Source organism: Arvicanthis niloticus, chromosome 17 (assembly GCF_011762505.2).
Source record: "Arvicanthis niloticus isolate mArvNil1 chromosome 17, mArvNil1.pat.X, whole genome shotgun sequence".
NCBI lineage: Eukaryota > Metazoa > Chordata > Mammalia > Rodentia > Muridae > Arvicanthis > Arvicanthis niloticus.
Window position 1 is genome coordinate 526,805 of NC_047674.1, and position 24,969 is coordinate 551,773.

Below are 24,969 nucleotides of genomic sequence, written 5' to 3' on the forward strand. Positions count from 1 at the left end.
TTTCTGGTGTGAATAGTGGGAAGGACATCCCTGTTGTAGACATTGGGGAGGACATCCCAGTGGTGGACAGTTGGGAGGATTTCACTGTGATGGACAGTGGGGAGGATGGTATTGTGGTGCACTGGAGAATGTCCCTGTGGTGCATAGTTGGAAGGATGTCCATATGGTGGAGGGTGCGGAGGACATCTTTGTGGTGGAAAGTGGTTAGGACATCCCTGTTGTGCACGGGAGGATGTCCCTGTGGTGCACAGTGGGGAGGATGTCCCTGTTGTTTACAGTAGGAAGGACTTCACTGTGTTTGATAGTTGGGAGGACATCCCTTTGTGGACAGTTGGGAGAATATCCCTGTGATGGAGAGTTGAGAGGATTTCACTGTGGTGGACAGTGTGGATGAAGGCCTTGTGGACAGTAAGGACAATGCTCCTGTGGTGCACAAGAGAATGTCTCTTTGGTGGACAGTGAGAATGATGTCCTTGTAGTGGGGAGTGCAGAAGACATCTCTGATGTGGACAGTGGTAAGAACATTCCTGTTGTGCACAGGAGGATGTCCCTGTGGTGTACAGTGGGAAGGACATCCCTGTGGTGGACAGTGAAGAGGACTTCCCTGTGGTGGACCATTGAAATGACATTGTGTGGTTGAGAGTGGAAAGGACGTCCCTTTGGAGGACAGTGGGGAGGACATCACTGTGATGGACAGGCAGAAGGATGTCCCTGTGGTGAACAGAGGGGAGGGCCTCCTTGTGGTAAACAGTGGGTATGATGTCCCTGTGGTTTACAGTGCAAAGGATATTCGTGTGGTGGACGGCGATGAGTACTTCCCTGTATTGCATATTGTTGAGAACAACTATGTAGTTGACTGGTAAGAATGTTCTTGTTGTACACAGGAGGCTGTCCCTGTGGTGGACAGTGGGAAGTACATATTTTTGGTGGACCATCGAAAGACATTTCTGTGGTGGACAGTTGGGAGGACCTCCCTTTAGTGGACAGTGGGGAGGATGTCCCTGTGGTGGACAGTGGAAAGGACATCACTTTGATGAACAGTTGATAGGATCTCCCTGTGGTGGACAGTCTAAAGGAGGTCCCTGTTGTGGACAGTGGGAAGGACATTTATGTTGTGTACTGTGGGAAGAACATCTCTGTTCGGACATTGTGAAAGACCCGCTTGTGTTGAACTATGGGTAGAAGGTCCCTCTTGTGGACACAGGGAAGTACATCACTTAGGTGGTTAGTGGGAAGGACATCCCTGTGGTGGACAGTGGAGAGGACCTACTTGTGGTGGAGATTGGGGAGGACCTCCCTTTGGTACACAGTGAGTAGGACATCCCTGTGGTGGACCATGGGTAGTACATTCCTGTGGTGGACACTGGGGAGGACGTCCCTGTGGTGGACAGTGGAAAGAACATCCCTGTTTTAGATAGTGGGGAGTACATCCCTGTGGTGGACAGTGGAAAGGACATCACTTTGATGGATAGTAGAGAGAACCTTCCTATTGTAGAGAGTTGGAAGGAGGTCCCTGTGGTGGACAATGGGAAGGACATTTATGTTGTGGACTGTGGGAAGAACATCTCTGTTATGGACATTGGGAAAGACCTCTTTGTGGTGAACTGTGGGAAGAATGTCCTTCTTGTGGACAGATTGAAGGGCGTCACTTAGGTGGACAGTGGAAAAGGACATCCCTGTGGTGGACATTGGGGAAGACTTTCCTGTGGTGGACAGTGGGAAGGACATCCCTGTTGTGGACATTGGAAAGGATGTCACTGTTTTGGACAGTGGTAAGGACATCCATCCCTGTGGAGGACAGTAGAGAGGAACTTTCTGTGGTTAAACGTGGGGAAAAAGGCCCATGCATTGGACAGTGGTGAGGACATTTATGTTGTGGATTGTGGGAAGGATGCCCATGGTGTGGACATTGAGAAGGACCTCCATGTGGTGAACAGTGGGAAGCATGTCCCTTTCGTGGACAGTGGGTAGAAAAAACATGTGGTGAAAATTGGGGAGGAACTTTGTGGTGGACAGTGGGAAGGACATCCCTGTTGTGGACAGTGGGGCTAATATTTCTGTGGTGGACAATTGAAATGAATTCCCTGTGGTGGACAGTGGAGAGGACCTACTTGTGGTGGAGATTTGGGAGGACCTCGTGTGGTACATAGTGGGTAGGACGTCCCTGTAGTGGACAGTGGGTAGTATGTTCCTGTGGTGGACACTGGAGAGGACATCACTGTGGTTGACGGGGGAAAGAACATCCCTGTTTTAGACAGTGGGGAGGATGTCACTGTGGTGGACAGTGGAAAGGACATCACTTTGATGGACAGTATAGAGGACCTCCCTGTGGTGTACAGTGGGAAGGAATTCCGGGTGGTGGACATTGGAAGGACATACACGGTGTGGACTGTGGTAGGAACATCTCTGTTCTGGACATTGTGTAAGACCTCCTTGTGGAGAACCTTGGGACGAATGTCCCTCTTGTGGACAGAGGAAAGGAAGTCACTTAGTTGGACAGTGGGAAGGACATCCCTTTGGTGAAGGGTGGGGAGGACCTTTCTGTGGTGGACAGTAGGAATGGCATCCCTGTTTGGACAGTGGGGAGGATGTCACTGGTTTGGACAGTGTTAAGGACATCCCTGTGGTGGACAGTAGAGAGGACCTTTCTGTGGTGAACTGTGGGAAGAAGTTCCTTGTGTTGGACAGTGGGGAGGATATTTATGTTGTGGATTTTGGGAAGGACGTCCATGTTTTGGACATTGGGAAAAACCTCCCTGTGGTGGACAGTGGGAAGCATGTCCCTCTAGTGGACAGTGGGGAGAAACACCATGTGGTGGACAGTGGGAGGGACGCCTCTGTGGTGGACATAGGAGAGGACATCATTTAGTGGACATTGGGAAGTACATTCCTGTTGTGGACAGCAGGGTTTACCTTTCTGTGGTAGACAGTGGGAAGGACATGCCTGTTGTGGACAGTGTGGAGGACATCTTTTGGTGGACAGGGGAAAGGACATCCATGTGGTGGACAGTAGAGAGGACATCATTGTGGTAGACAGTGGGAGGGTGGTCCCTGTGGTGGACCATGGAAAGTATATGCCTGTTGTGAACAGGGCAGAGGACAACACTATTGTGGAGAGTGGAAAGGACATACTTGTGATGGACTATAGAGAGGACTTCCCTGTGGTGGACAGTGAAAAGGAGGTCTCTGTGGTGGACATTGGAAGGACATATATGTTGTAGACTGTGGGAAAGGTGCCTCTGTTTTGGACATTGGGAAAGACCTCCTTGTGGTGAACAGTGGGAAGGATGTCCCTCTGGTGGACATTGTGTAGGAACTCCCTGTGGTAAACAATGGGAATGTGTCCCTGTGGTGAAGAGAAGAGAGGCCATAACTTACATGGACAGTCGTAAGGATATCCCTGTGGTGGATAGTAGAGAGGACCTCTCTGTGGTGAACATTGGGAAGAATGTTGCTGTGGTGGAGAGTGGGAAGTACATTTATGTTTGGATTGTGGGAAGGACATACAGGTTGTGGAAATTGGAAAGGACCTCCCTGTGTTCTACAGTGGAAAGCATGTCCCTCTGGTGGACAGTCGGGAGGACCACCATGTGGTGGATAGTGGGAAGGACATCCCTGTAGTGGACAGAGGAAAGGACATCATTCAGTGGACATTGAGAAGTATGATCCTGTTGTGGACAGCAGGGTGTACCTTTCTGTGGTGGACATCCCTGTTTTGAACATTGTGAAGGACCTCTTTGTGGTGGACAGTGGGAAGGGTGTGCCTCTGGTGGATAGTGGGTAGGACCTCCGTGTGGTGGACAGTGGGAAGGACATCCCTGTTACGATCTGAGGAGAGGATATCACTGAGGTGAACAGTGGGAAGGACATTCTCTTGGTGGACAGTGGGGAGTACCTTTCTGGTGTGAATAGTGGGAAGGACATCCCTATTGTAGACATTGGGGAGGATATCCCGGTGGTGGACAGTGGGGAGGATTTCACTGTGATGGACAGTTGGGAGGAAGTTACTGTGGTGCACTGGAGAATGTCCCTGTGGTGCATAGTTGGAAGGATCTCCATATGGTAGAGAGTACGGTGGACATCTCTGTGGTGGACAGTGGTTAAGACATCCCTGTTGTGCACAGGAGGATGCCCCTGTGGTGCACAGTAGAGAAGACAGTAGGGAAGATGTGTTTACAGTGTGAAGGACTTCGCTGTGTTTGATAGTTGGGAGGACATCTGTGTGGTGAAAAGTTTGGAGGATGTTTCTGTGTTGGAGAGTGGAGAGGATTTTACTGTGGTGGACAGTATGGATGACGGCCTTGTGGACAGTAAGGACTACGCTCCTGTTGTGCACAAGAGAATGTCTCTTTGTTGGACAGTGAGAAAGATATCTTTGTAGTGGGTAGTGCAGAAGTCATCTATGTGGTAGACAGTGATAAGAACATACCTGTTGTGCACAGGAGGATGTCCCTGTGTTGTAATGTGGGAAGGACATCACTGTGGTGGACAGTGAAGAGGACTTCCCTCTGGTGGACCTTTGAAATGACATCCTTGTGGTTGACAGTGAGAAGGACATCCCTTTGGAGGACAGTGTGTAGGACATCACTGTGGTGGATAGGCAGAATGATGTGCCTGTGGTGGATAGAGGGGAGGACCTCCCTGTGGTGGACAGTGGGTAGGATGTCCCTGTGGTTTAGAGTGTGGAGGATATTCGTGTAGTGGACTGTGGTGAGGACTTCCCTGTAGTGCATATTGTTGAGGAGAACCATGTTGTGGACAGTGGTAATGATGTCATTGTAGTACACAGGAGGGTGTCCCTGTGGTGGACAGTGGGAAGGACATCTGTTTGGTGGACCGTGGAAAGGATGTCCCTGTGGTGGACAGTTGGGAGGACCTCCCTGTGGTGGACAGTGGGAGAACATTTCTGTTGTGGACAGTGGGATGGACGTCTCTGGCGGAATGTGGGGAGGACTTCCGTTTGGTGGACAGTAGGGAGGAAGTTTCTGAGGTGGAAATGGAAAAGAATGTCCCTGTGGTGGACAGCAAGGAAGACATCTCTGTGGTCTACAGTATGAATGGCATCTCTGTTGTGGATAGTGGAAAGAATATTCCTGTGGTGTACACTTGTGAGGACGTCCCTTTTGTGCATAGGAGGATGTCCCTGTGTTGCAAAGTGAGGAGGATGTCCCTGTGGTGGTCAGTTGGGAGTACCTCCCTGTGGTGGACAGTGGGGAGGACACTTCTGTTGTGGATACTGGGATGGATGTTTGTGGCAGAATGAGGGGAGGCCATCTCTGTGGTCTACAGTGGGAAAAACATCTCTGCTGTGGACTTTGGAAAGAATATTCCTGTGGTGCACCACAATCACAGTGATGGATAGTGATGAGGACGTTTTGGTGGTGGACAGTCAATTGAATGTTTTTGTGGTAGACAGTGAAGAGGACCTTCCTGTGGTGGACAGTGTGGTGGACATGACTGTGGTGGACAGTGGAGATGACCTACCTGTGGTGGACAATTTGATGGATGTCCTTGTAGTAGACAGTGGGGAAGATGCTTCTGTGGTGGAGAGAGGGGAGGACATCACTCTTGAGGACAATGTTGAGAATGTTTCTCTGGTGGACACTGGGGGAAAAGTTGCTGTGGTGGTAAGTAACGAGGACATCCCTGAGGTGTACAGTGGAGAGTACTTCCCTGTTTTATACAGTGTGGAGGACATCCATGTAGTGGACAGTTGTGAGGATGATCCTGTGGTGGACAGTGGTAAGGATTCTCCTGTGGTGGACAGCAGGGATAATCTCACTTTGGTGGACACTGGAGAGGATGATTCTGTGGTGGACAATGCAAAGTATGTCCCATCAGTGCACAGTGGTGAGTACATCCTTGTTGTGCACAGGAGGATGTCCTTGTGGTGGACAGTAGGGAGGACCACACTCTGGTGGACTGTGGGGTAGGACATCCCTGTGGTGGATATTGGGAATAATGTCCCTTTGGTGGACAGTGCAAAGGACGTACCTGTGTTGAACTGTGGGGAGGAACTCCTTGGGGTGGACAGCTGGGAGGATGTCTCTGTGGTGGACAGTGGGTAGGACCATTCTGTTGTGGACAGTTGGATGGACATTCTTCTGGAGGATACTGGTGAGTACGGCCCTGTTGTGTACAGTGGGATGGATGTCTCTGTAGTGGACAGTTGGGAACATATTTGTGTGGTGGACAGTTAGGAAGATGTCCCTGTGGTAAACAGTGGCAAGGAAGTCCTTTTTGTGGACAGCAAAAGGATGTCAATGTAGTGGACAATGGGAAAGATGTCCCTGTTGTAGCCAGTTAGGACATTCTCCCTGTAGTGGACAGTAAGTAGGACATTCCTGTGGTGGACAGTGAGGACTATGTCTGTTTCTGTTTTGTAAAACTGAGAGGATGTTACTGTGGTGGACCTTGTGAAGGATGTCCCTGTGGTGGACAGCTGGGAGGACCTCTCTGTGTTGGACAGTGGTAAAGATGTCCCTGTGATAGACAATGATGAGGATGTTTCTATGGTGGACAGTGGAAAGGATGTCACTTTTGTGGACAGTGGTGAGTACCTCCCTGTCTTGGACATTGGGAAAGACGTCCCTGTGGTGAACAGTGGAAAGAATGTTTCTGTGGTGGACAATGGAGAGGACATACTCATGGTGGAAAGTGGAAAGGACATCACAGTGGTGGACAGTCTTGATGAGGTTTCTGTGGTAGACAGTGGTGAGGAAGTTTCTCTGGTGCAAAGAAAAACGTCCTTTTGGAGGACAGTGGAAAGTACATCTCTGTGGTGTACAGTAAAGAGAAACACAGTGGTGGACAGTGGGAAGAACATTTATGTTGTGGAAAGTGGGAAGAAAGTCCTTTTTGTAGATATTGGGAAGGACCTCCTTGTGGTGAACAGTGGAAAGGATATCCCTCTGGTGAACAGTGGGGAGGACATCCCTGTGGTGGACAGTGAATAGGATTTTTCTTTTTGGATATTTGGGGTGACATCCCTGTGGTGAATAGTGGGAAAGACGTTTCTTTGGTGGATAGTGGGGAGGATGCCCCAGTCGTGGAGAGTGCAGAGGACATCTCTGGGGTGGAGAGTGTTGCTGACATCCCTGGTGTGCAAAAGAGGATGTCCCTGTGTTGCATATTGGTGAGGATATCCCTGTTTTGCACAGGAAAATATCCCTGTTGTGCAAAGTGGATAGGATGTTCCAATGGTGAACAGTGAAAAGGATGTTACTGTGGTGGACAATTTGGAAGATGTCCTGTGTTGGACAGTGGGAAATACGTCCCTTTGGTGGACAACAGGGAGAACTTATCTATGGGAGACTGCATGAAGGACGTCCTTGTAGTGGTCAGTGGGGAGGATGTCCCTTTGTTGGACAGTGGGGAGGAAGTCTCTTTGGTGGACAGTGGGAAGGACATCCCGGTTGTGGTCAGTGGGGAAGACCATTCTATGCTGAACAGTAGGAAGGACATCCCTGTTGTGGACAGTGGGGAGGATGTCAGTGGTTTTGACAGTGGTAAGGACATCACTGTGGTGGACAGTAGAGAGGACCTTTCTGTGGTGAACAGTGGGAAAAAAGTCCATGTGTTGGACAGTGAGGAGGACATTTATGTTGCGGATTTTGGAAAGGACGTTCATGTTGTTGACATTGGGAAGGACCTCTCTGTGGTGGACAGTGGGAAGCATGTCCCTCTCGTAGACTGTGGAAAAAACACCATGTGGTGGACATAGGAGAGGACATCATTTAATGGACATTGGGAAGTAGGTTTCTGTTGTGGACAGGAGGGTGTACCTTTCTGTGGTGGACAGTGGGAAGGACATGCCTGCTGTGAACAATGTGGTGGATGTTTCTTTGGTGGACAGTGGAAAGGACATCCCTGTGGTGGAGAGTAGAGAGGACTTCCATGTGGTGGACAGTGTGAAGGAGGTCCCTGTGGTGGAGAGTGAAAAGGGCATGCCTGTTGTGGACAGCTTAGAGGACACCCCTGTGGTGAACAGTGGAAAAGACATCCCTGTGGTGGACAGTAGAGAGGACATCCATGTGGTGGACAGTGGCAAGGAGGTCCCTGTGGTGGACATTGTAAGAACATATATGGTGTGGACTGTGGGAAGGATGTCTGTGTTCTGGACCTTGGGAAAGACCTGTTGGTGGACAGTGGGAAAAATCACCCTGTTGTGGGCAGTGGGGTGATCTTCCCTTTGGTGGAAAGGGGGAAGGACATCCCTGTTATGGTCTGAGAGGAGAATATCACTGAGGTGGACATAGGGAAGGACATACCTATGGAGGACAGCAGGGAGTTCATTTCTGTTTTGAATTGTGTGAAGGACATCCCTGTTGAAGACAGTGGGGAGGACATCCCGGTGGTGGACAGTGGAGAGGATTTCACTGTAGTGGACAGTGGGGAGGATGTTACTGTGGTGCACTGGAGTACGTCCTTATGGTGCGTATTCAGAAGGTTGTTCATATGGTGGAGAGTGCGAAGGACATCCCAGTGGTATACAGTGGGGAAGACATCTTTCTGAAGGACAGTGGGGCGGAAATCCTTGTGGTGGACTGTTGAGTGGACCTCCCTGTGATGGACAGTGTGTAGAACTGCTCTGTAGTGTGCAATGGTGAGGTCATCCCTGTGCTAAATTGTTGGAATAATGTCCTTTTGTGGACAGTGGAAGCATGTCCATTTTTTGGACAAGGGGAGTATGTCCCTATAGTGGACAGTGGGGAGGACCTCCCTGTGGTGGATATGTGTAGGATGACTCTGTGGTGGACAGTGGGGAGAACATTCCTGGGGGAGGACATCCTTGTGGTTGACAGTGGGGAGGACATCTCTATGGTGCACATTGGGAAAAATGTCCCTGTGGTGGACAACGGAAAGGACCTCTCTGGTGTACAATGGGAAGGATTTCCCTCTGGTTGACAGTGGAGAGTATGTACCTGTGGTGGACAGTGGAAAGGCGTTCTATGGTGGACAGTGGGAAGACAGTCCCTGTCTTGGAGAGCAGGGAGGATCACTCCGTGGTGGACTGTGTGAAGGACATCTTTGTTGTGGACAGTAAAATGATGTCACTTTTGTGCATATTGAGGACGATGTCCCTCTGGTGAACAGTAGGAAGGACATTCCTGCGGTGGACAGTGGTGAGGACAACCGTGTGGTGAAAAGTGATAAGGATGCCACTGTGGTGGACAGCAGGGAGGACCTCACTTTGGTGGACATTAGGAATGATGTCCCTGTGGTGGACAATGCAAAGTATGTCCCTGTGGTGCACAGTGGTGAGAACATCCTTGTTGTGTACAGGAGGATGTCCTTGTGGTGGACAGTTGGAAGGACCACACTCTACTGCACTGTGGGGTAGGACGTCCCTGTGATGGAGAGTGAGAAGGACATCCATGTGGTGGACAGTGGGGAAGATGTCTTTGTTGTGGACAGTGGGAAGGTTGTCCCTTTGGTTGACAGTGGGAAGGACGTCCCTGTAGTGGGCTGTGGGGCAGGACCTCTTTGGGGTAACCAGTTGAGAGGATGTCCCTGTGGTGGACAGTGGGTAGGCACTTTCTGTTGTGAACAGTGGGATGGATGTCCTTGTGGAGGAAGTGTGGAGTATGTTGCTGTTGTGTACCATTGAAAGTACATATCTGTGGTGGACAGTAGAGAGAAACACACTGTGGTGGACAGTGGGGAGACATTTACATTTTGGACAGTGGGAAGGAAGTCCCTATTGTCAATATTGGGAAGGAACATCTTGTAGTGAACAGTGAGAAGGATATCTCTCCGGTGTACTGTGGGGAGGACATCCCTGTGTCCCTTTGGTGGACAACAGGGAGGACTTCTCTATGGTGGACTGTATGAAGGACATTCTAGTGGTGGTCATTGGGGAGGATGTCCCTGTGGTGGACAGTTGGGAGGATGTCTCTGTGGTGGACAGTTTAAAGATGTACATTTGGCGGACAGTGGGAAGAATGTCCCTTTGTTGAACAGTAGGAAGGACATCCCTGTAGTAGACACTGGGTAGGATGTCCCTGTGGAGGGCAGTGGGAAAAACATTTCTGTGACAGACAGTGGGAAGAACATCCTTGTTGTAGACAGTGGGGGAATATTTCTGTTGTGGACAGTTGAAATGACGTCCCTATCCTGGACAGTGGAGATGACCTAACTCTGGTGGACTTTGGGGAGCACCTCACTGTGGTAGACACTGGGGAGGACATCCCTTTGGTAGACAGTGGAAAGAACATCCCTGTTTAGACAGTGGTATGTCCCTGTGGTGGACAGTGGAAAGGACATCACTTTGATGGACATTAGTGGGGACCTCTCTGTGGTCGACAGTGGGAAGGAGGTCCCTGTGGTGGACAGTGGGAAGGACATTTATGTTGTGGACTGTGGGAAGAACATCTCTGTTAGGGACATGGGGAAAAAGCTCTTGTGGTGAACTGTGGGAAGAATGTCCCTCTTGTGGACAGAGGGGAGGACATCACTTAGGTAGACAGTGAGAAGGAAATATCTATGGTGAAGAGTGAGGAGGAACTTTCTGTGGTGGACATTGGGAAGGACATCCCTGTTTTGGACAGTGGGTAGGATGTCACTGGTTTGGACAGTGGTAAGGACATCCCTGTGATGGAGAGCAGAGAGGCCCTTTCTGTGGTGAACAGTGGGAAGATGGTCCATGTGTTGGACAGCGGGGAGGACATTTATGTTGTGGATTGTAGGAAGGATGTATATGTTGTGGACATTGGGAAGGACCTCTGTGTGGTGGACAGTGGGAAGCATGTCCCTCTCATGGACAGTGGCGAGAAACACTATGTGGTGGACAGTGAAAAGGAGGTCTCTATGGTGGACATAGGAGAGGACATCATTTAGTGGACATTGGGAAGTACTTTCCTGTTGTGGACAGCAGCGTGTACCTTTCTGTGGTGGACAGTGGAAAGGTCATGCCTTTCATGGACAGTGCAGAGGACATACCTTTGGTGGCCAGTGGAAAGGACATCCCTGTGGTGGACAGTAGAGAGGACTTCCCTGTGGTGGACTGTGGGAAGGAGGTCCCTATGTTGGACCATGGAAAGGACATGCCTATTTTGGACAGGGAGGAGGACATCCTTCTGGTGGACAGTGGAAAGGACATACTTGTGGTAGACAGTAGAGAGGACTTCCCTGTGGTGGACAGTGAGAAGGAGGTCCCTGTGGTGGACATTGGAAGGATATATGTTGTGGACTGTGGAAAGGACGTCCCTGTTGTGGACATTGGGAAAGACCTCCTTGTGGTGAACAGTGGGAAGGATGTCCCTCTGGTGGACATTGGGGAGGAACTCACTGTGGTGGAAAGTGCGAAAGATATCCCTGTGGTGGAGAGAGGGGAGTTCATCACTTAGTTGGACAGTGGTAAGAACATCCCTGTGGTGGACAGTAGTGAGGAACTCTCTTTCATGAACAGTGTGAAGAAGGTCCCTGTGGTGAAGAGTGGGAAGGATATTTATGTTGTGGATTATGGGAAGGATGTACATGTTGTGGACATTGGGAAGGAACTTTGTGTGTTCTACAGTGGCAAGAATGTCCCTTTGGTGGACAGTGGGGAGGTCTACCATGTGGTGGACAGTGGGAAGGACGTCCCTGTGGTGGACAGAAGAAAGGACATGAATAAGGTGGACTTTAGGAAGTATGTTCCTGTTGTGGACAGCAGGGTGCACTTTTTTAGGTAGACAGTGGGAAGGACATGACTGTTGTGGACAGTTCGGTGGACATCCCTGTGGTGGACAGTGGACAGGACATCTCTGTGGTGGACAGTAGAGAGGACTTCCCTGTTGTGTATAGAGTGAAGGAGGTCCTCTTGGTGGAGAGTGAAAAGGACATGCCTATTGTTGACAGAAAAGAGGACATCTCTTTGGTGAACAGTGGAAAGACATCCCTGTGGTGGACAGTAGAGAGGACTTCCCTGTGGTGGACAGTGGGAAGGAGGTACCTGTGGTGGACATTGGAAGGACATAAATGTTGTAAACTGTTGGATGGACGTCCCTGTTGTAGACATTGGGAAAGACTTACTTGTGGTGGACAGTGGGAAAAATGAACCTCTGTGGACAGTAGGGAGGACATGCCTGTGGTAGACAGTGTGTAGGATGTCCCTGTGGTGGACAGTGGGTAGTACGTTCCTGTGTTGGACAGTGGGTAGTACATTCCTGTGGTGGGCACTGAGGATGACGACCCTGTGGTGGACAGTGGAAAGAACATCACTGTTGTGGACAGTATGGAGGACATCCCTGTTTTGGACAATGTAAAGGACATCACTTTGTTAGACAGTAGACAGGACCTCACTGTGGTGGACAGTGGGAAGAATGTTCCTGTGGTGGACATTGTGAAGGATATTTATGTTGTGGACTTTGAGAAGAACATCATTTTTGTGGACATTGGGAAAAACCTCCTAGCGGTGAACTGTGGAAAGGATGTCCCTCTTGTGGACAGAGGGGAGGACGTCACTTAGGTGGACAGTGGGAAGGACATCCTTGTGGTGGACAGTGGGGAGGACCTTTCTGTGGTGGGCAGTGGGAAGGACATCCCTGTGGTGGACAATGGGGAGGATGTCACTGTTTTGGACACTTTTAAGGACATCTGTGTGGTGGACAGCAGAGAGGACCTTTTGGTGGTGAACAGTGGGAAGAAGGTCCATGTGTTGGACAGTGGGAAGGACATTTATGTTATGGAATGTGGGAAGGACGTTCATGTTTTGCACATTGGGAAGGACCTCCATGTGGTGGACAGTGGGAAGCATGTCCCTCTTGTGGACAGTGGGGAGAAACACCATGTGGTGTACAATGGGAAGGAAGTTTCTATGTTGGACATAAAAGAGGACATCATTTAGTGGACATTGAGAAGTATGTTCCTATTGTGGACACTAGGATGTACTTTTCTTTGGTGGACAGTGGGAAGGACATGCCTGTTGTGGACAGTGCAGAGGACATTCCTTTGGTGGACAGTGGAAAGGACATCCATGTGGTGGACAGTAGAGAGGACTTCCCTGTGGTGGACAGAAGAAATGAGGTCCCTGTGGTGGACAGTGGGAAGGACATTTATGTTGTGGACTGTGGGAAGAACAATTCTGTTGTGGACATTGGGAAAGACCTCATGTAATGAACTGTGAGAAGAATGTCGCTCTTGTGGACAGAGGGGAGGATGTCACTTAGGTGGACATTGGGAAGGACATCCCTGTGGTGGACAGTGGGGAGGACCTTTCTGTGGTGAAAAGTGGGAAGAAGATCTGTGTGTTGGACAGTGTTGAAGACATTTATGTTGTGGATTGTGGGAAGGACGTCTATGTTGGGAACATTGGGAAGGACTTCAGTGTACAGGACAGTGGGAAGCATGTCACTCTTGTGGACAGTGATGAGAAACACCATGTGGTGGACAGTGTGAAGGATGTTTCTGTGGTGGACATAGGGGAGGACATCATTTAGTAAACATTAGGAAGTACATTCCTGTTGTGGACAGCAAGGTATACCTTTCTGTTTTGGACAGTGGAAAGGACATGGCTGTTGTGGACAGTGCAGAGGACATCGCTTTGTTGGACAGTGGAAAGGACATCCCTGTGGTGTACAGTAATGAGGACTTTTCTGTTGTGGACAGAGATCACCAGGAAGAAGATCCCGGTGGTGGACCATGGAAAGAACATGCCTGTTTTGGACAGGGCAGAAAACATCACTGTGGTGGACCCAGGAAAGAACATACCTGTGATGGACAGTTGGCAGGACCTCCCTGTGGTAGACAATGGAGAGGATGTTTCTGTGGTGGACAGTGGGATATAAATGTTTGTTGTGGACAGTGTAGAAGACGTCAATGTGGTGGACAGTGGAAAGGACATCCCGGTGGTGGACAGTAGAGTGGACTTCTTCTGGTGGACAGTGGGAAAGAGGTCCCTGTGGTGGAAAGTTGGAAGGACATATATGTTGTGGACTGTGGGGAGGATATCCCTTTTGTGGACATTTGGAAAGACCTCATTGTGATGGATTGTGGGAATGGTGTACCACTGGTGGACAGTGGAGAGGACCTCCTTGTGGTGGAAAGTGGGAAGGGCATCACTGTTGTGATCTGAGGCAGGGATATCACTGAGGTGGACAGTGGGAAAGACGTCCTCTTGATGGACAGTGGGGAGGACATTTCTGGTATGAATAGTGGAAAGGACATTCTTTTTGTAGAAAGTGGGAAGGACATCCCAGTGGTGGACAATGGGGAGGATTTCACAGTAATGGACAGTGGGGAGAATGTTACTGTGGTGCACTGGAGAATGTCCCTGTGGTGCATAGTTGGAAGGATGTCCATATGATGGAGAGTGCGGAGGACATCTCTGTGGTGGACAGTGGTTAGGACATCCCTGTTGTGCACAGGAGGATGTCCCTGTGGTGCACAGTGGTGAGGATGTTTCTGTTGTTTACAGTGGAAAGGACTTTGCTATGTTTCATAGTTGGGAGGACATTCGTGTTTTAGACAGTTGGGATGATGTCCCTGTGTTGGAGAGTTGAGAGGATTTCACTGTGGAGGACAGTGTGAATGATGGCCTTGTGGACAGTAAGGACAACGCTCCTGTGGTGCACAAGAGAATGTCTTTTTGGTGGACAGTGAGAAGGTTGTCCTTGTAGTGCGGAGTGCAGCAGACATCTCTGGGGTGAACAGTGGTCATAACATCCCTGTTGTGCACAGGAGGTTGTCCCTGTAGTGTACAATGGGAAGGACATCTCTGTGTTGGACAGTGAAGAGGACTTCCCTGTGGTGGACCGTTGAAATGACGTCCTTGTTGTCAACATTGAGAAGGACGTCCCTTTGGAGGACAGTGGGGAGGACATCACTGTGGTGAACAGGCAAAAGGATGTCTCTGTGGTGGACAGAGGGGAGGAACTCCCTGTGGTGGAGAGTGGGTAGGATGTCCCTGTGGTTTACAATGCGGAGGATATTCATGAGTTGGATGGCGGTGAGGACTTCCCTGTAGTGCATATTGTTTGAGGACAACCTTGTGGACATTGGGCAGGATTTCCTTTCAGTACACAGGAGGGTGTCCCTGTGGTGCACAGTGGAAAGGACATTTATGTTTTGGACTTTGGATAGAACATCTCTGTTGTGGACATTGTGAAAGACCTCCTTGTGGTGAACTGTGGGAATAATGACCCTCTATTGGGCAGAGGGGAGGATGTTACTTAGGTGGACAGTAGAGAGGACCTACACATGGTGGAGATGGGGGAGGACCTCCCTGGGGTAGACAGTTCTTAGGACATCCCTTTAGTAAACAGTCGGTAGTACATTCCTGTGGTGGACACTGGGGTGGACTTCACTGTGGTGGACATTGGAAAGAACATCCCTTTTGTGGACAGTGGGGAGTACGTCCCTGTGGTGGATAGTGGAAAGGACTTAACTTTGATGGACAGTAGGGAGGACCTCCATGTGGTGGACAGTGGGAAGAAGGTCCCTGTGGTAGACATTGGGAAGGACATTTATGTTGTGGACTGTGAAAAGAACATCTCTGTTTTGGACATTGGGAAAGACCTCCTTGTGGTGAACTGTGAAAAGAATGTCCCCTTTGTGGACAGAAGGGAGGAGGTCACTTAGGTGGACAATGGGAAGGACATTCCTGTCATGGACAGTGGGGAGGACCTTTCTGTGGTGGACAGTGGGAAGGACGTCCCTGTTGTAGACATTGCAAAAGATCTTTTTGTGGACATTGGGAAGGATGACAATCTTGTGGACAGTGGGGAGGACCTCCCTCTGGAGGACTATGTGTAATATGTCCCTGTGGTTTACACTGTGGAGGATATTCATGTTGTGAACTGTGTTGAGGACATCCCTGTAGTGGACATTGGGGAGGACAACCATGTTGTGTATATTGGTAAGGATGACCTTGTGGTACACAGGAGGTTGTCCCTGTGGTGGAGAGTGGGAAGGACATCTCTTTGGTTAACAGTGGAAAAGATGTCCCTGTGGTGGACAGTTGGGAGGACCTCCCTGTGGTGGACTGTGAAGTGGATGTTTTTGTGGTGGACAGTGGGACGTACATGTTTGTTGTGGACAGTGAGGAGGATGTCAATGTGGTGAAGAGTGGAAAGGTTATTTCTGTGGTGGACAGTAGAGAGAATTTCCCTGTTGTGACAGTGAGGAGGAGGTCCCTGTGGTGGACAGTGTGAAGGACATATATGTTTTGTACTGTGGGAAAAAAGTCCATGTTGTGGACATAGGGAAAGACCTCTTTGTGGTGGACAGTGGGAAGGGTGTGCCTCTGGTAGACAGTGGGGAGGACCTCCTTGTGAAGGACAGTGGGAAAGACATCCCTGTTCTAATCTGAGGAAAGGAAATCACTGAGGTGGACAGTGGGAAGGATGTCCTCTTCATGGACAGTGGGAGGTCCTTTCTGGTGTGAATGGTGGGGAGAACATTTCGATGGTGGACAGTGGGGAGGATTTCACTGTGATGGACAGTGAGGAAGATGTTATTGTGGTGCACTGGAGAATGTCCCTGTAGTGCATAGTTGGAAGGATGGCCATATGGTGGAGAGTGCAGAGGACATCTTTGTGGTGAACAGTGGATACGACATCTCTGTTGTGCACAGGAGGATGTCCCTGTGGTGCACAGTGGGGAGGATGTCACTGTTGTTTACAGTGGGAAGGACTTTGCTATGTTTGATAGTTGGGAGGACATCCATACTGTGGACAGTAGGGAGGATGTCCCTGTGTTGGAGAGTTGAGAGGATTTCACTGTGGTGGAGATTGTGGATGAAGGCCTTGTGGACAGTAAGGACAACACTCCTGTGGTGTACAAGAGAATGTCTCTTTGGTGGACAGTGAAAAGTATGTCCTTGTAGTGTAGAATGCAGCAGACATCTCTGGGGTGAATAGTGGTAAGAACATCCCTGTTATGCACAGGAGGATGTCTCTGTGGTGTACAGTAGGAAGGACATCCCTGTGGTGGACAGTTAAGAGGACTTCCTTGTGGAGGACCATTGAAATGACGTTCTTGTGGTGGACAGTGGGAAAGATGTCCCTGTGGTGAAGAAAGGGGAAGTCGTCACTTAGGTGGACAGTGGTAAGGACATACCTTTGGTGTATAGTAGAGAGGACCTCTCTGTGGTGAACCATGGGAAGAAGGTCCTTGTGGTGGAGAGTGAAAAGCACATTTATGTTGTGGATTGTGGGAAGGATGTACATGTTTTGGACATTGGGAAGACTTCCGTGTGTTCTACAGTGGCAAGCATGTCCCTCTGGTGGACAGTGGGGAGGACCACCATGTGGTGGACAGTGGGAAGGACGTCCCTGTGTAGGACAGAGGAAAGGACATCATTGAGGTGGATATTAGGAAGTATGTTCTTGTTGTGGACATCAGGGTGTACCTTTCTTTGGTGGACAGTAGGAAGGACATGCCTGTTGTGGACAGTGCAGTGGACATCCCTGTGGTGGACAGTGGAAAGGACATCCCTGTGTTGGACAGTAGAGAGGACTTCCCTGTGGTGAACAGTGGGAAGGAGGTCCTTGTAGTGGAGAGTGAAAAGGACATGCCTGTTGTGAGCAGTGCAGAAGACATCTCTGTGGAGGACAGTGGTTAGGTCATCCCTGTTGGGCCCAGTGGGGAGGATTTTCCTGTTGTTTACAGTTGGAAGGACTTCATTGTGTGTGATATTTGGGAGGACTTCTGTTTTGCGAAGAGTTGGGAGGATGTCCCTGTATTGGAGAGTTGAGAGGATTTCACTGTGGTGGACAGTGTGGATGATGGCCTTTTGGACAGTAAAACAGTGCTCCTGTGGTGCATAAGAGAATGTCTCTTTGGTGGACAGTGATGTAGGGAGCCGTGGTGAGTGGTGACAACATTCGCCATTACAAGATGGCGCTAGCATCCAGTGCTCCCACAAGTAAACAACTAAACTTCACAAGTGCAAGAGGTGACAGCGTGCCAAGTCACTGCCCATCCCAGGGCGTAATATGGGGTGATGAGTGAACATCCAATCAGAAGTGAACACGACTCTCTAGGGTGCATATAAACAGTGCCTTTTCCGGGCTTGGGGTCTTCTGCTTCAGCTGATACAAGAATAAAGCCTCGCTGTAATAACTACCCGAACACTGCCTCCCGTGTCTCTCTTGCGGGCGAGGGGATTCGGAAGGGGCGCGGAACATCTGGTGCCGAAACCCGGGAACTTCAAGGTGCTGCAGAGACTCCCCGAGACTCGGGGTGGGTTAAAAGACTACAGGATTGAGGTACGTCTCTGAGAGGTATGTTTGGGGTGGAAGCCCTGGTTGCGAGTGGATTTTCACCCATTGCCGCCGCTGCACTAGTTGGCCTCTTGCTTGTGTTGCTTTCGTTTTTAGCTTATTTGTGTTGTGAAGATCCAGCTTGCAGCACAGCTATTAATGCAAGTCAAGAGGTTTTAGAAGATGTCCACTCCAGTGTATCAGAAACAGTGTGTGTTAGCTGGCATCAGGCCAAGGAGCCTGGGGAAAAAGATAAGGCCAAGGAGCCTGGGAAAGGGAAGCAGGCAAGAAGGCCTGGATGAAAGAAGCAGACCCAGGAGTCTGGTAAAAAGGGAGAGTACTCAAAAGAAACAGAGTCTACTGCAGGGCCTGTTAAGAATAAGGACATTTCACCGGCTGGTGAAGAGAGATTGGAGGTCAAAAGGACCCCCCTTTACCCCATTAAGGATCTTGCTGCCATAGACCTTAGCAGCTCCAAAGAAGATCTAACGCAAGGAGAGGAAGAAAGCCTAGAGGAAAAGGCAGCCGCCTATGAACAAAACAGATAATGGACCAAAAAATAACCGTCTTGAGATAAGACTAAGAAAGACCTTGAGTCCCTCGGCCCCGCCCTTGCCTCCGGCCTACACCCTGGGCAGCGTCTCTAATTCATTTCTCAGCCCAGGAGATCGGAGACAGCTACAGATGACATTTCCAGTCTTTGAAGGGGCAGAGGGAGCCCGTGTTCATGCCCCAGTAGAGCATAGGCAGGTCAAAGAATTAGCTGAGGCAGTATGTGCATATGGAATTGGGGCTAATTTTACCGTATCCCAAGTGGAGAGATTAGGTGCAGCTGCTATGATGCCAGGAGACTGGCAGGACACAGTGAAGGTGGTACTTACCAATATGGGCCAATATTTGGAATGGAAAGCGCTCTGGCATGAGCAGTTACAAGCACAAACCAGAGCTAATGCAAGCATTGACGGTCAACAATTATGGACTTTTGACATGCTGGCAGGAGTTGGCGCACATGCCAATGACCAGACCGCTCACCCTTGGCAGGTATACGCACAAATAGCAACAGCTGCTGTTAAGGCCTGGAAGTCTCTCCCCAGGCGAGAAGGGAGTAATTTTTATTTGTCCAAAATAACTCAGGGGACCAGTGAGTCCTTCTCTAACTTTGTGGCCCGTATGACTGAGGCAGCTGGCAGAATCTTTGGGGATGGAGAGCAAGCAATGCCATTAATTGAACAGATGATCTTTGAAAATGCCACAGCTGAATGTTGTGCAGCCATTGCCCCTCAGAGAGCCAAGGGACTACAAGACTGGTTAAGAATCTGTCGCGGCCTAGGGGGCCCCCTTACTAATGCAGGACTTGCGGCAGCTAATTTAGAGATGGCTGCTGTCCTTCTACAAGGTCAGGGACACGATAGACCCCCGCCACGGCCTGCTATTAAGTGCTTTGCATGTGGTTAATAACAAGGTCACATCCAAACAATACCATGTAACCTCACCTCAAATTGTGGAATGTTTAGTGGTGTTAGAGGTTCTGGAAAATTTTCCAGGTCCCTTAAATATTGTTTCAGATTCCTGTTATGTGGTTAATGCAGTAAAAGTTTTAGAATTGGCTGGAATAATTAAGACATCCAGTAGACTTGTACAAGTTTTTCAAAAAATTCAGTTTACCTTGGCTAAGCAAAGATTCCCTGTCTTTATAAGTCATATTAGGGCTCACTCAGGCTTACAGGGACCTATGTCCCATGGAAATGACCTGGCAGATCGAGCCACAAAGTTGATTGCAATTGCCCTTTTACCAAAATTGAATTTGGCTAAAGCCTTTCATAAAAGGTTTCATGTGACAGCTGAGACACTACGATGCCGATTTAACATCACTAGAAAGGAGGCTAGAGATATCGTGACTCAATGCCAAAACTGCTGTCAATTCCTACCTGTTCCCCATACCGGAATTAACCCTCGGGGAATTAGGCCATTACAGATCTGGCAAATGGATGTTATCCACATCCCATCCTTTGGCAAATTACAATATTTGCGTGTCTCCATTGATACCTGTTCTGGAGTTATGTTTGCCTCTCCATTGACTGGAGAAAAGGCGGCCCATATTATTCAACATTGTCTTGAGGCTTGGAGTGCCTGGGGAAAGCCTAAAATCCTTAAAACTGACAATGGACCAGCCTACACTTCTCAAAAGTTTGGACAATTTTGTCGCCAAATGGAGGTGACACACCTGACGGGTCTTCCTTACAACCCTCAGGGACGGGGCATCATTGAGTGTGCTCATCATACCCTTAAAACTTATTTGATAAAACAAAAAGGAGAAGTTGAGGAAGCTCTGCCCACGGTGCCATGGCTTATTGTCTCTCTGGCACTTTTTACTCTTAATGTTTTGAATTTGGACAGTCAGGGCAACACGGCGGCTGATCGCCATTGCCTGGAACCAACTAGGCCAAAAGAAATGATAAAATGGAAAGATGTTTTGACTGGTCAATGGAAAGGCCCGGATCCTATTTTTAAAAGATCCAGGGGAGTGGTTTGTGTTTTTCCACAGGAAGAAGACAACCCGTTTTGGTTGCCGGAATGCCTGACGCGATGCCTCACAGTTGTGGATGATGATTCCTCAGCGGGTTCCCCTACTAATGCTTTTGATCGCTACATGGATTCTCCAAGCTTGGGTTCCTAGTATATACAGTGAATTTAGATGGGCTATCCTATCTGCTTTTCCAAAACATGTGCCCTTGCCTTCTTAAAAGGCGCCGATTCTGCTAAACAGAATTTCTCCTATACCTTTAACTATACCGAGCAAATTAATGCCTCACTCCAGTTTGTGTGTATCCTCCATTTCTTTTCATCTTATCCAACCACTCCTTTAATACTTGTACCAATGTAACTTGCTTTATGTCCCAGTGCTGGTCTGCTCTTGTCTATAAGCAGGCCCTAATACCCAGAATACCACAATGGATCCCTATCCCCGTTCAGACATCTGGGACCTTGACTTTATTATGACAGAAGAGAGATTTTGATACAACAGCAGCCATTGTCACAGCTATTATGCTTGGAGCAGACGGTGCTACCGTTGGAGCTATTGCCATGTTTCACCAAGTACAAACCACTGAATTTGTCAATATTTGGCAGAAAGAGTTAGCCAGGCAATGGCTACCCACTCTTCCTCCACAGCAGAATTGAAAGGAGGTATTATGATACTCAATCAGAGATTAGATTTGGTTGAGGAAAGACTGGATATCTTATTTCACTTGACATAAATTGGCTGTGAAAGGAAATTTGGAGCTTTGTGTATTACCAACTTTCAATACGAAAACTTTACAAAAGCAGCCAATCTCTCAAGTAAATTGTCCTTATATCTTTTAGGAAATTGGTCTGAAAATTTTGGTAATCTTCTTGAACAACTTTGCAGAGAAATTATTCTTGTCAACTCCACCCACCTGGATCCCTCCATCGTTAAAGGACTTTCTTTTTGAATTTCTTCTGCCTTTTCTTTCTTTAAGGAAAGGGTGGGGATAGGCCTGTTTGGTGCAGCCCTACATTGTGGATTATTGTTCATGTTGTGGTTGGTCTGCAAGCTCAGAGCCCAACAAAAACGTGACAAGGTCGCTATCGCCCATGCACTCATAGCCTTGGAACAAAGATCTTCCCCTGAAATTTGGCTATCTATGCTAAGAAAGTAACTGATGACTGAGACCCTCAGTCGATGCACCCCAAGGGTTCAGCCCATTGCACTGGATCGATGAGAGGTCTAAGTCTAGCCAGCCCTTGCCTGAATAACTGTGGTACCTGAATATTTAGAGGTGTTTGTGAGTGGGTAATCGACAGGGAATGTTCCACGAGTGTGGATAGATTTCCCGAAAATATGCCTGATTGCACAAAGGTTTGATGCCAAGAAACCTCCTCCCCTGGTGGCGCCCCAGGGTGGAGGCTCCCTTTCCCTGACAAAAGGCATCGAGATGGGTATGGGAAGTATTACTCATTGCACGACAACAAGAGAAGAAACCCATTACAATATCTCATTTTGCACAGGGGATCAGGCCTCTGCTTTCCCTCACTGAGTTGGTGCCATGCTTGATAGGCAATAGGCTGTTCCATCTTAATAAATAGAAAGGGGGAGATGTAGGGGGCCACGGTGAGTGGTGACAACATTCGCCATTACAAGATGGCACTGGCATCTGGTGCTTCCACAAGTAAACAACTAAACTATGCAGGTGCAAGAGGCAAAAGCACACCAAGTCACTGCCCATCCCGGGGCGTAATATGGGGTGATGAGTGAACAGCCAATCAGAAGTGAACATGCCACTCTAGGGTGCATATAAGCAGTGCCTTTTCTGGGCTTGGGGTCTTCCGCATCAGCTGATACAAGAATACAGCCTCGTTGTAGTAACTACCCAAACACTGCCTCCCGTGTCTCTCTTGCGAGCGAGGGGATTCAGAAGGGTCGCGGAACACAGTGAGAAGAATATTTTTATAGTGGGGAGTGCAGAAGACATCTCTGGGGTGGAAAGTGGTAAGAACATTCCTGTTGTGCACAGGAGGATGTCCCTGTGGCGTACAGTGTGAAGGACATCCTGTGTTGGACAGTGAAGAGGACTTCACTGTGGTGGAGCATTGAAATGATGTCCTTGTGGTCAACAGTGGGAAGGATGTCGCTTTGGAGGACAGTGGTGAGGACATCACAGTGGTGGACAGGCAGAAGCATGTCCCTGTGGTGGACAGTGGGTAGATTGTCCCTGTGGTTTACTGTGTGGAGGATATTCATGTGGTGGACTGTGGTGAGAACTTCCCTGTAGTGCATATTGTTGAGGACAACCATGTTGTGGACAGTGGTAAGGATGTCCTTGTAGTACACAGGAGGATGTCCCTGTGGTGGAGAGTGGGAAGGACATCGGTTTGGAGGACTGTGGAAAGGACGTCCCTGTGATGGACAGTTGGGAGGACCTCCCTGTGGTGGACAGTGGGGAGAACATTTCTGTTGTGTACAGTGGGATAGACACCTCCCTGGCATAATGTTGAATGTACATCCCTTTGGTGGTCAGTGGGGTGTATGTTTCTGTGGTGGAAAGTGGGAAGAATGTCCCTGTCGTGGGCAGCAGGGAGGACATCTCCGTGGTCTACAGTGGGAAGGAAATCTCTGTTGTGGAGAGTGGAAAGAATATTCCTGTGGTGCACAGTTGTGAGGATGTCCCTGTTGTGCATAGGAAGATGTCCCTGTTTTGCAGCATGAGGAGGATATTTCATTGGTGGACAGTGGGAAAGACGTCCATGTGGTGGACTGTGGGGTGGTCCACTCTGTAGTGAACATTGGGGAGGATGTCCCTGTGGTGGACAGTGGAAAGGATGTCCCTGTGGTACACATTGGTCAGGATGTCCCTGTTGTGCACAGGAAGATGTCCCTGTGGTGAACAGTGGGAAGGACGTCACTGTGCTGGACAAGGTTGAAGATGACCCTGTGTTGGACAGTTTTATGGATGAACTTGTGGTACACAGGAGGATCTCCCTGTGGTGGACAGTGGGTAGAACGTCACTTATTGGACAGTGGAAAGGACATCCCTGTGCTAAACTGTGGAGTAATGTCCTTTTTGTGGACAGTGGAGAGATGACCATGTTGTAGCCAAGTGGAGTGCATCCCTATGTTGGACAGTGGAAAGGACCTCCCTGTTTAAAGTGGGGAGGACATTTCTGTGGTGGACAGTGAAGAGGACATCTCTCCAGTGGACAGTGGGAAGAATGTCCCTATGGTGGACAAAGAAAAAGACCTCTCTGTGGTGTACAATGGGGAGGATGTCCCTCTGGTGGACAGTGGAGAGGATGTACCTGTGGTGGATAGTGGAAATGACGTTCTATGGTGGACAGTGGGAAGACTGTCCCTGTGGTGGAGAGCAGGAAGGACCTTTCTGTGGTGGACAGTAGGAAGGACATCCCTGTTGTGGACAGTAAAAGGATGTCACTTTTGTGCACATTGGGGAAGATGTTTCTCTGGTAAACAGTGGAAAGGACATCCCTGTCGTGGACTGTGGTGAGGACGAACTTGTGGTGGACAGTCCTAAGGATTCCCCTGTGGTGGACAGCAGGGAGGACCTCACTTTTGTAAACAGTGGGAGTGACGTCCTTTTGGAGGACAATGCAAAGTAATTTTCCGTGGTGCTCCATGGTGAGGACATATCTGTTGTGCACAGAAGGATGTCCTTGTGGCGGACAGTGGGGAGGACCACACTCTGGTATACTTTGGGGTAGGACGTCCCTGTGGTGGACAGTGGGAAGGACATCCAGGTTGTGAACAGTGGTAAGGACATCCATGTTGTGGACAGTGGGGAAGATGTTTGTGTTTTGGACAGTGGGAAGGATGTCCCTTTGGAGGACAGTAGAAAGGACGTCCCTGTGGTTGACTGTGGGGGAGGAACTCCTTGGTGTGGACAGTTGAGAGGACTTCCCTGTGGTGGACAGTGGGTAGGAACTTTCTGTTGTGGAGAGTGTAAAGGACGTCCCTGTGGTGGACAGCAGGGAAGACCTCTCTGTGGTGGAAAGTGGTAAAGATGTCCCTGTGATAGCCAGTGATGAGGATGTTTCTGTGGTAGACAGTGGAAAGGAAGTCCCTGTTGTGAAATGTGGTTAGGACCTACCTCTCTTGGATATTGGGAAGGACGTCCTTGTGGTGAACAGTGGAAAGGAGGTTTCTATGGTGTACAGTGTTGAGGAAGTTTCTCTGATGCAAAGGAAAATGTCCCTTTGGTGGACAGTGGAAAGTACATCTTTGTCATTGGCAGTAGACATAAATACACCG